The following is a 10,532-nucleotide window of genomic DNA, read 5'->3' as shown; positions in this document are numbered from 1 at the left end:
TACAGCCACATAAGTGACTTTGGCTATATCACATGGACCAGAATTACTCCAGCCAAGCCCAATCAAAAGAATAGTGAGAAATCATGTTGTTATTTTAAGCCACTAAGTTTAGGATGTCTTTAATGCAGCAACAGAACTGAAACAATATCCTAAAGAGATAATGAGAGATATCAACAAATATTAATGTACAAGACTGTTCACATAAGTAATAATAAAATATTAGAATTGAAATATATGTATTGAACTTCTGCTGTTTCTTTGGTTACTCAGCATCCATTTCTCCTTTTATTTCATAACAAAATCCAGAATTTCTTTTATGTAAACCTTCCTCCTCATTTTCAGTCAATGTGGTTCCAATGAAGTTTCCTCTGCACCAGGAGTGGAAATATGACTCAGATCCAGCACCAGATCCCCCTTGGGATTAGTTCAGGGAAGGGCCATGCATGACTCACACAATATGGTCACAATCATAGTGAGTCTCAGATTTGTACAGGAGCTACAGGAAAGAGTTTTTTTGTTTTGAGACTGCTGATCGTCTAAATGATTGAAGACAAGAGTTCCTAAGAAGTTGGGAATTAAGTGAACACTGTTGGCTGTAGAGCTGAGAAATGAAGAGAACCAGGTCTTGATGATGTTTTTGAGTTCCTAGATCAAGCTAGTCCCTGGACTTTCTGGGCATGGGTGCCAACAAGAGCCCTTTCTTGGCTTACTCCAGTTAAATTAAGTTTTCTGGGGGTGCCTGGGCGGCTCAGTCGGTTGGGCCTCCGACTTCGGCTCAGGTCGGATCTCGCATTTGTGGGTTCGAGCCCCGCATCGGGCTCTGTGCTGACAGCTAGCTCAGAGCCTGGAGCCTGCTTCTGGTTCTGTGTCTCCTTCTCTCTCTGCCCCTCCCCCTCTCATGCTCTGACTTTCTCTGTATCAAAAATAAATAAAACATTAAAAAAAATTTTTAATTAAGTTTTCTGTTTCTTGCAACCAAGATTCCTAATCAATACAAGACCTGCCTTAAGGAAAGTTTGTTTGTAAAGGAGCAGACATCCATTCAAATTAATTTCAAAAAAGAGAGGAAGCAAAGGAAGGGAAAGATCTTATAGGCTTCATGAGAACTGGACAGTTACCAGTTACCAAGACACAAACCTCTCCATTTCAGATAGTCTCTATTTTAAATGTATCTATAACATTTCTTTCTGTTTAATAGCCAGCTTCTTCTGTCCTCCCTATACAGACTTCACTGTAGTAACCTCAACCTACAGAGTTTTTATTACCTTTAAACCCATATCCATAAATATATGACATAGTTTTAGTAGCTAATGTCAAATTCCCAAAGGAAAAAATCTGATGGACTCAGAGTGTGGTTGAGTGTCTACCCGTGGTCAAATCAGCCATATCCAAAGGCAATGATCATGAAATCTCTAGGTGTTGCTTTTTCTGGAGCTATTAGCTACAAAAGTTCCCCAAAGAAAGATGTGGGGAAAAAAATAAATTATATGGATATGTAAAACACCAAGAGGTGAGGGGAAAATGTGTAACCAAAAAGTGATACTCTATGGGATAGTACTCAGCCACAAAAACCATGTTTTCAAAAAGTGCTTAATACCCTGCAGCAAATGGTGGTGGGACAACTAGATTTCCACATGTGCAAGAATGAAGTTGGAGCCTTACCTCACACCAAATACAAAAATTAACTCAACATGTATATAACATAAGCACTAAAACTATAAAATTCTTAGAAGAAAACATAGGTGTTAATTTCAATGATCTTGGATTTGACAAGGCTTTCTTAGATATGACATCAAAAACACAAGCAACAAAAGAAAAAAATTAATTGGATTCCCAAAAATGAAAACTTTTTGTGTGTCAAATGACACCCTCAAGAAAGTGAATAGACAATCTACAAAATTGGAGAAAATATTTGCAAATTATATTTCCAACAAGGATTTATATCCAGGATATACAAAGAAGTTCTCTAAACCAACAACAAGAGAAAAACAATCCAATTTAAAAATGGGAAAGGACTTGAATAGGCATTTCTTTAAAGAAGATATACAAATTACCAACAAATACATGAAAAGATGCTCAAGGTCATTAATCATTAAGGAAATGTATATCAAAATCATAATGAGATATTATTTCATTCCCTAAAACTCTTAGAATAAAATATAGGTATAAAATTTCATAGCCTTGCATTAGACAGTGGTTTCTTAGCTATGACACCAAAAGTGAAGGTGACAAAAGGAAATATAAACTATACCATCAAGAAAAGAAAAAAGAAAATTCACACAATAGGAGACAATATTGCAGCTGCATACAAAATAAATAAAGAATTCTTACAACTCAACAATAAAGAGAAAATAACCCTTGGGGCACCTAGCTTGCTCAGTTGGTTGAACATTGAACTCTTGATTTCAGCTAAGGTCATGATTCCAGGGTCATGGGATAGAGCCCTATGTCAGGCTCTATGCTAAGCACAGAGCCTATTTATGATTCATTCTCTCTCTCCCTCTATCTCTCTCTCTCTCTTTCTTCCTCTCTGCCCCTTTCTCTGACCCATGATTGTTCTCTATCTAAAATGAAAAAAAATTTTTTTAAGAGAAAATAACCATGGGGCGCCTGGAATGCTCAGTTGGTTAAATGTCCAACTCTTGACTTTTGCTTGGGTCATGATCTTATGAGTTCATGAGTTTAAGCCCTGTGCTGACAGTGTGGAGCCTGCTTGGGATTCTGTCTCCCTCTCTCCCTGCCTCTCCCTCACTTCTTCTCTAACTCTCTCTCAAAATAAATAAAAATAAACTTTAAAAAAAAAGAGAGAGAGAAAATAACCCAATTATTAAAATAGGTAAAGGATTTGGAGGGATATTTCTCCAAAGAAAACATGGATGTCTTCTGTAAAATGTGGATGAAGACCTTTTACTGGATGGCTAAAATTTAAAAATAAACAATGAAGTGTATTGACAAGGATGTGGAGAAACTGTGGCCCTTACACATTGCTGATGGGAACATAAAATGATATAGCCACTGTGGAAGATGTTTCAGCAGTTCCTCAAAAAGTTAAACATTGAGTTACCATATGACACAGCAATTCCACTCCTAGGTATATACCAAAGAGAACTGAAAACATGTCTACACAAAAACCTGTCTGTGACTGTTCATAGCAGTCTTAATTATAATAGCCAAAAATAGAATGAACCCATATGCCCATCAATTGATGAGCAGATTTTTTTAAATGTGGTACATCCATAAAATTGAATATTTATCAGCAATGAAAAAGAGTGAAGCTCTGATACATGCTATAACATGGATGAATGCTGAAAAACATTATTGTAAGTGAAAGAAGCCAGACACAAGAGACCACAAATTGTATGATTCCATTTATAGGAAATACCCAGAATAGGCAATCTATAAAAACAGAAAGTAAATTAGAGTTTTCCAGATGTGGGAAAGGGGAGAGTGGATAGTGATTGCAAATGGCTACAGATTTCCTTTTTGGGGTGATGAAAATGTACTGAAACTAGATAGTGGTAATGTTTGCACAACTCTGAATATACAGGGGGAAAAAACCCTACTGAATTGTATATTTAAAAGGATGCATTTTGACACATGATTATAGCTCATTAAAGCCATCACTTTTTAAATGTTCGTATTGATTCTTTCATCTTTCTTAACTATAAAAATAATATATGCTTATGTAAAATATCATACTTTCAAGAGTTTATAACAAAAAAAGGGATCCAATAGTAAGTTCCCACAAGGAAGCCATAGTAATTCGGTGGAATGGGGGGGCATATGTTGCTAGGGTTATTTCTCTAAATATTAATTTTTTACAAAAACCGTATTTTACATACTGTTACATACTATAAAATTTACATTTTCCAACTTATTTTCCCTCTTAGCATATATCAAAATCACATTCTTAAGTCAGTAAATATAATTCTACTTCCTTTGCAATTTCTCTTTAGCATTACACTATATGAATATAACAATTTATTTTGCCATTTCTCTATAGGTGTACTTTGGAATTGTTTCCAGTTTTCCTTCATTACAAACAGTGGTTCAGTAGGTATCCTTTATAAGTAATTTTTAATAAAAATTTCCATGTGGATAAAAGTCACATGTCACTATGTCCTTACAGGTACATAGTGGATCGTAGACGTCTGCTGTTTGATCTCCCACTCCATTCCCTCCTCTTCCTGTAACAGATCCCATTTTTCTTTGGGGGAATTGCCTCTCCCTATTCCACATGGTTCTGGTGGGGCTGCACATCGGAGTACCCTGCTACTTGGGTCATGGTAATTGGTCCGACAAGACCTGCTGACCCAAGCAGAGCTATCAGATTCCTTTCATGGTATTTTACATATGGATGGTGGAAAAGAGAGGATCTTTCCTTGCCTGGGGATGGTTTCCTGACCTAGGACATTGGAGCTCTCTAAAGCCCAACTATCTCTTCCCTACTGCCTGCAGGGAGCCCACTTCAAGGCAGAAAAATAATGAGAATTGCACTGTACAAAAGAAAGAGATTGAGAATGGGCTAATGACATCATTCTAGTTATTGCATCCAGCCCTGCCTGAAGTAATATTCACCCCGGACTTCCTAGTTGTATAATAAATTCTCTATTTCCAAGTAATGGAAAGCCTTACTGGTTTAGTACTTTCGCAGCATCTTTTTACAACTGATGTCGGAGCCAGATTTCTGACTGGAGAGCTGGATGCTCCAGGTTCCTAGTTGGTGCTAAAAGAGAAATGCCCCTGCTGCTCACATATATGTTGTCAGCACAATCCACACAGCCCCTGAGCACCTCACACTGTTAGGCTAGACTGTTTCCCTGGTTTCCTAGCAACCAAGTTCCCTTCCCCTTCCTGACACACCTTTTGTGACATCTCCTTTTAAGACTTTCTTTATGGGGCGCCTGGGTGGCTCAGTCGGTTAAGCCTCCAACTTCGGCTCAGGTCAGATCTCACGTTCGTGGATTTGAGCCCCGCGTCAGGCTCTGTGCTGACAGCTAGCTCAGAGCCTGGAGCCTGCTTCTGGTTCTGTGTCTCCCTCTCTGTCTGCCCCTCCCCCTCTCATGCTCTGTCTCTCTCTGTATCAAAAATAAATAAAACACTTAAAAAATTAAAAAAAAATAAGACTTTCTTTATAACTATTAAATATGTTTACTTATTTATTTTGAGAGAGAGAGAGAGAGAGAGAGAGGGAGAGAGAGAGCACACGAGTATGGGAAGGCGCAGAGAGAGAAGGAGAAATAGAGCTTCACCCAGGCTCAATCTCACAAACTGTGAGATCATGGCCTTAGCTGAAACCAAGAGTCAGATGCTTAACTGACTGAGCCACCCAAGGGCCCTGACATTTTTTTAAAGCTAGTCATGGAGCCCAATGAGGGGCTTGAACTCATGACCCTGAGATGAAGACCTGAGCTGAAATCAAAACTCAGGCACTCGAATAGCCTGGGTGGCTCAGCTGGTTGAGCATCTGACTTGGGCTCAGGTCATGATCACACAGGTCATGGGTTCGAGCCCACGATGGGCTCTGTGCTGACAGCTCAGAGTCTGGAGCCTATGTCAGATTCTGTCTCCCTCTCTCTCTGCCCCTCCCCTGCCCACACTCTGTCTCTTGCTCTCTAAAAAAATAAACATTAAAAAGTAATTTAAAAAAAAAGACTCAGGCACTTAACTGACTGAGCTACCTTTAAAGTATGCATTTGAGAGACAGAAAAGGAGAAGGCATGGAAATGCATGCAATATAATTTACCCCAAGTCTTAAGACTTGAGACTGTATCTGAGGGGTGACCCAGCTTATAGATTCAGAACATTCACTGGCAGACTAAAAGTAGCAAGAGAATTTGCTTTACTGTATATCACATTACACAATCCAGAAGACCTTAAGGGGCTTTCCCAAAATCACACAGTCAGTGTTCCCATCACCCCTGGACTAATTTCATTGTATTATGAGCCTAGAGGCTTCTAATAATTTTTTCAGCCACATGCAATGTCATGTTAGGTATGGCAATGCTAACACCGCATGATGTTTATGCTACTTTTAGATGCAGTACACAAGGCTCTTTCCCTCTGTCTCAGGTTCAATACCAGATTATACTGAAGTCAGCTAATAAACAAGTAAGTATTATAATAAATATGGCTACATAGGGTACACAACTTTACAAGACAGCAGCAGATTGAAATGTAAAAACTAATGTTATTCTCATTCTGTGACATTGACTGTACTATAATCTCTATCTATCCAATGGCTCACCCAGAATCTGAGTCACCCTTGACCCAAGCCTCTTTACCTCACCTACTACAACAATTCATGACTAAGAGTCTACTTGCAAAACAGGAGTGGGACCTACCTCATCTTGTCATCTCCATTATTACCAATCTTGTGATGAGATCCTACCTGGTTCCTCTGTGTCTTCCCCATTGCTAGGCTTGCCGAATAACACTGAACACCCGTTAAACTTGGGCAACCGAGAATCGGTGATTTCAGATAAACAATGAACACTTTTTAGTATAAGTATGTCCCAAACAATATTTGAGGCATGCCTACCCATTGTTAATTTGAATTTCAAATTTAATTGGGAATCCTGTAATTTTATTTGCTAATGCTTGCAACCCTGCCTCTTGTCTGTCTCCAGTCCTCACGGTTAGCAGAGTAAGCTTCTGAAAATGTCAAATGCTTGATCATATTACTCGGATCCCATGTTTAAATTGTGCGATATTGTATCATTACTCTTAGGGGGGGAAAACCCAATTTCTTAAAAGTAAGCCCTGCAGGATCTATTCCTGAAGGTAAATAGTTTCAGTTCTGGAACAAAACTAATTGGGGGCTTGTCTTAAATATCCCACTCAAAGAAGCCTTTCCAACATCCAGCTCCTAACTGAGTAACTCCCAGAATCCCTCATTGTGCCCTACCTGCCTATTACAGCCCCTGTGGAGAAGGGCATAGATCACTTACTCTGCACTCCCCCTGTTTGCAAGTAAAGGGATCTCTCCCAGAGTAACATGTGTCTCCACTTGCCCTGCCTCTAGTGGAGAAGCAACAACCCCTCCGATTGGTGGGTTTGAGAGAAGGAACTGGGCACACCTGGCCCCACTGCTCACACCAGAAGAGGTTGCTTCTCGAGACTCCTCTATGCTTGCAAGGTAGGCTTGATGGGTCAGGCTCAGCCCTGCGGTATGAGGTTTGGGGGCAGAAGGGTGATATGTCCAATTTAGGAGGGAAACATTAACAAGACAAACTGGCTATACCTCAGCCATGTTCATTTGATCAGCAATGAAGATGGTATTTTTATCTCCATCTCCTTTACTTCTGTGCCTCTTAGTTTCTAAACCAAGGAGGGATATGTATTGGGCGGGGAGGAATCAGCAACTTAATTACTAGCCTCCTAAACCCTTAGTAGCATTCATTACAATTTGTATTTACATGTTTACTTTTTTAAGTTTATTTATATATTTGGGGGGGAGGGGCAGAAAGAGATGGAGAGAGAGAGAATCCCAAGTAGGGCTTGAACCCATAAACTGTGAGATCATGACCTGAGCCAAAATCAAGAGTTGGACACTTAACTGACTGAGCCACCCAGACACCCCTGTTTAGCTCCTTTTTAATGTATAGAGACTATGTCTATTTTTGTTCACTGTTGTGTCCCCAAAGCCCACTACGGTGCCAGGCACATATTTCTATCTTCTCAATATCAAGATGATTGAATAAATAAATAAGACCTCGATACCTACCACAGTGCTGCCACCCACATCACTCTGCACATAGTTAAGCACAGACTTGGGATGGTAGTGAGTGTGAACTCTGATCACTTGCTGATGGGTGTTTGGAGCTCTGGGGCCATGCCCAAGCTCATCATGAAACCATACACATGCCAGAGTGGGAGATGTATGACAGCTTGCATAGCTTTGCCCACCTTGGCTTTGAAGCATCAGGACCACAATGTCCCTACCAGATGTACTTGCTTTGATCAATATCAGTCTGGGTGGTATTTGAGCTGCTCTTCTCTTATAGACACAGATTTGGATATCTGGTCATCTCCCGCTGGTCTCATCCTACTGCTGAATGAGTCCTGAAGCCCTAGTCCAGTTGTCCCTGGCTTCCTCCACTTTCCCACTGGGTCCAATGGAGGCCCAGTAGACTGTGCCTACATGAATTATGAGAGATAGTCTCACAGCCCATAAACCTTGCTTTAGTGGGAGGAAACAGGGAGAAAACTGGCTTCATTTGAGGCAAACTGCAAGCAATAACTTTCACAAGACAGATAGTCAACTTAGCTGTAATTCAAAGACTTTCTTCCAACACTTGGAGTTCTGCCTAAGGGAAGTCTCCTTGATGTGACCAAGACCCTGAATTTGGTACTTTTTTAACAAATATTTATTGAGTGCCTTCTACTTGGAAGTGGCATCCTATGCACATTTAGCAGAAGTTAACACAACTATGGAGTAACAACAATAGTAATAGCTAAACCTTCAGTACCACTTATAATGGGCCAGACATGCAGGCTTTAACAGTATTAACTCATTTAATTTTCACAACCTCCCAAGGTTGGTGCCATTATTATCACCATTTCACAGATAGGAAATAGCCACACAGAAGTTAAATAATTTGTCCAAAGTCATGATACTCACTAGTCAGTGACGGAACAGACCTTCAAACCTAGGCAGTCTGTCTCCAGTGGACAGGCTATGAGCCACATCTCTACACCATCTGCTTCCTAGCATGTGGATGACTATTTAAATAGTGAGTTCATTTCTACCTACCAGTTTATTTAATAAGCTTGGGGTGAGGGGTTCCCTGCGCCTCTTGGAATAAATGTATCTTGCTGCATTGTGATGCTGTTCCTTAAAGATCCTACTGTTGAAGCACTAACATAAGCTAGCTAGTTCACCTGCTGAAATAGTGATCTGTTCCAATGTTAGGGTAAAAATGACAGTGTAGTCTTTTAAAGAGATGGCGTGTTGGCCTCCAACACAGCAAAATTCTAAGGAAGTGTTCAAAGGCAATTTTAACTATATGCAATTGATACCTTAAATCCTGGCTTTAGAACTGAATTTCCATTTAAGATGTGGATGTGCTGAGTATGGGACATATAAACCCAGTCATTATCTCTGCTCTCACTTACACTCTCCGTGAGCCCCTTCTTCCTTGCCCTGAACCCCAGTTTTTGTTCAGGGCGGCAACATCTCCAGCTGCTGCTGATGAATCATTATGGGTCTCTGATAACCCCGGGAATTCTTTTCCCCACTTTCCCAGCCTCCCTCTGCAGTAAGGTTGTATGACTTAGTTCTGGCCAATGAGATACAAAACTATAAAACTAAATATGTTGGGGGGCTTCTGGAAAAGCCATGACCTTCCTTATAAAGGGAGATAGATATAGCTTGAGCCATACCTTCCCTTTCTTTCTGCAGTGAATGAAGATATGATGACTGGAGTAATGGCAATCATGAGAGAAAATCATAGAGACAAAAAGAAAATAATCGAGACACCATCCCTGATATCACTGAGAAGTGAACCAGTATCAGCAACTGTCCAATATCAAACTTCTTTATGTGAAAAATACAATTATGGAATTCCTTACATTCCTTTTACTTGTAGCCAGAAACATTCCTTTACTGATACACCTGCTTCAGTGGAATTCACCATTCAGCTGGGCACACAGACATTAATTAAATCTGGCATATGGATATGTAAACAGATAGATATATCTGTATATCTGTTCCCTCCCTCCCTTCAGGCCTTGGCTTAGGAGAAATGGGGCACAAACCCAGTCTCCTGGGATCATCTTTTTCCTACTTTCCATATTTCTCCTCACACACCAGCTGCTAACCTGGGCAATCCTTAGCTCATTCTGAAGGTAGGAGGCCTTGCTGATCTTCATTCTATATTCTTTCAAACCTATTATCTTTGCCAGGCCCTTCTAGGAAGGGCTTAAACTTTTCAATCTAAGAAAAAATTCCTTTTGCCGAGAGTTCTACTCTCTCCCTGAGACAGAAAGTAGTTTCAAATGTCATCTCACCACCTAATTGCAAGAAGAACATAAACTTACCAATTGAATGAGTGCCAGGTCAATGATTCAGTGAGAAAATATAACAAGGGGGATCTAACCTGGTTGTGATGAGGAGCTCAGAGAAAGCTGTGCGTGTTACTTCTGAAATACATCTCGAGTCAGGTCACCTCTCCTTACCCTCCACCACTTCAGTCCCACCCAGCACCTCCTCTCACCTGTATGTATCCTGCAGGCCCCCAGCTCTCCTCTTGTCTCTGCGGCACAGAAGCCAGAGGGAGCCTGCAAAGGCAAAAGTAAAATCATGTTACTTGTCTGTAGTAGTTCCCTTATCACTTGAGGGGAAATCCAGAGTCCTTACCATGGCCTACAAGGCCCTCCGTGGTCTGCCTTCCCTTCCCTCTTCTCTTAAAGATCTCATCTCTCTCACTCTCCTCCTTGCTGCTCCCCCAGCTGCAGCCAGACTGGCCTCCTTGCTGTTCCTCGAACACTGCAAGAGCACTCCCACTTGCAGGGCCTTTGCCTGCTATACT

At 40.6% G+C, this 10,532-nt stretch overlaps 2 long non-coding RNA genes across 2 annotated transcripts in view; one reads left to right on the top strand and one right to left on the bottom strand.

The window, feature by feature from the left end:
* Positions 1-4,767, bottom strand: part of LOC115292851 — a 122,227-nt gene extending 117,460 nt beyond the window's left edge. The window contains exon 1 of the long non-coding RNA XR_003909170.1: positions 4,636-4,767. This is a non-coding gene — a long non-coding RNA (uncharacterized LOC115292851). The remainder of the gene's footprint in view (positions 1-4,635) is intronic.
* Positions 4,768-4,905: 138 nt separating this feature from the next.
* Positions 4,906-9,525, top strand: LOC115292852. Its single transcript, XR_003909172.1, has 4 exons — positions 4,906-4,944; positions 6,039-6,111; positions 7,025-7,138; positions 9,404-9,525. It is a non-coding gene; the product is annotated as an uncharacterized LOC115292852 (long non-coding RNA).
* Positions 9,526-10,532: the final 1,007 nt, after the last annotated feature.

The sequence above is a fragment of the Suricata suricatta genome, chromosome 5 (assembly GCF_006229205.1).
Source record: "Suricata suricatta isolate VVHF042 chromosome 5, meerkat_22Aug2017_6uvM2_HiC, whole genome shotgun sequence".
NCBI lineage: Eukaryota > Metazoa > Chordata > Mammalia > Carnivora > Herpestidae > Suricata > Suricata suricatta.
This window is presented reverse-complemented; position numbering and strand designations above follow the sequence as displayed.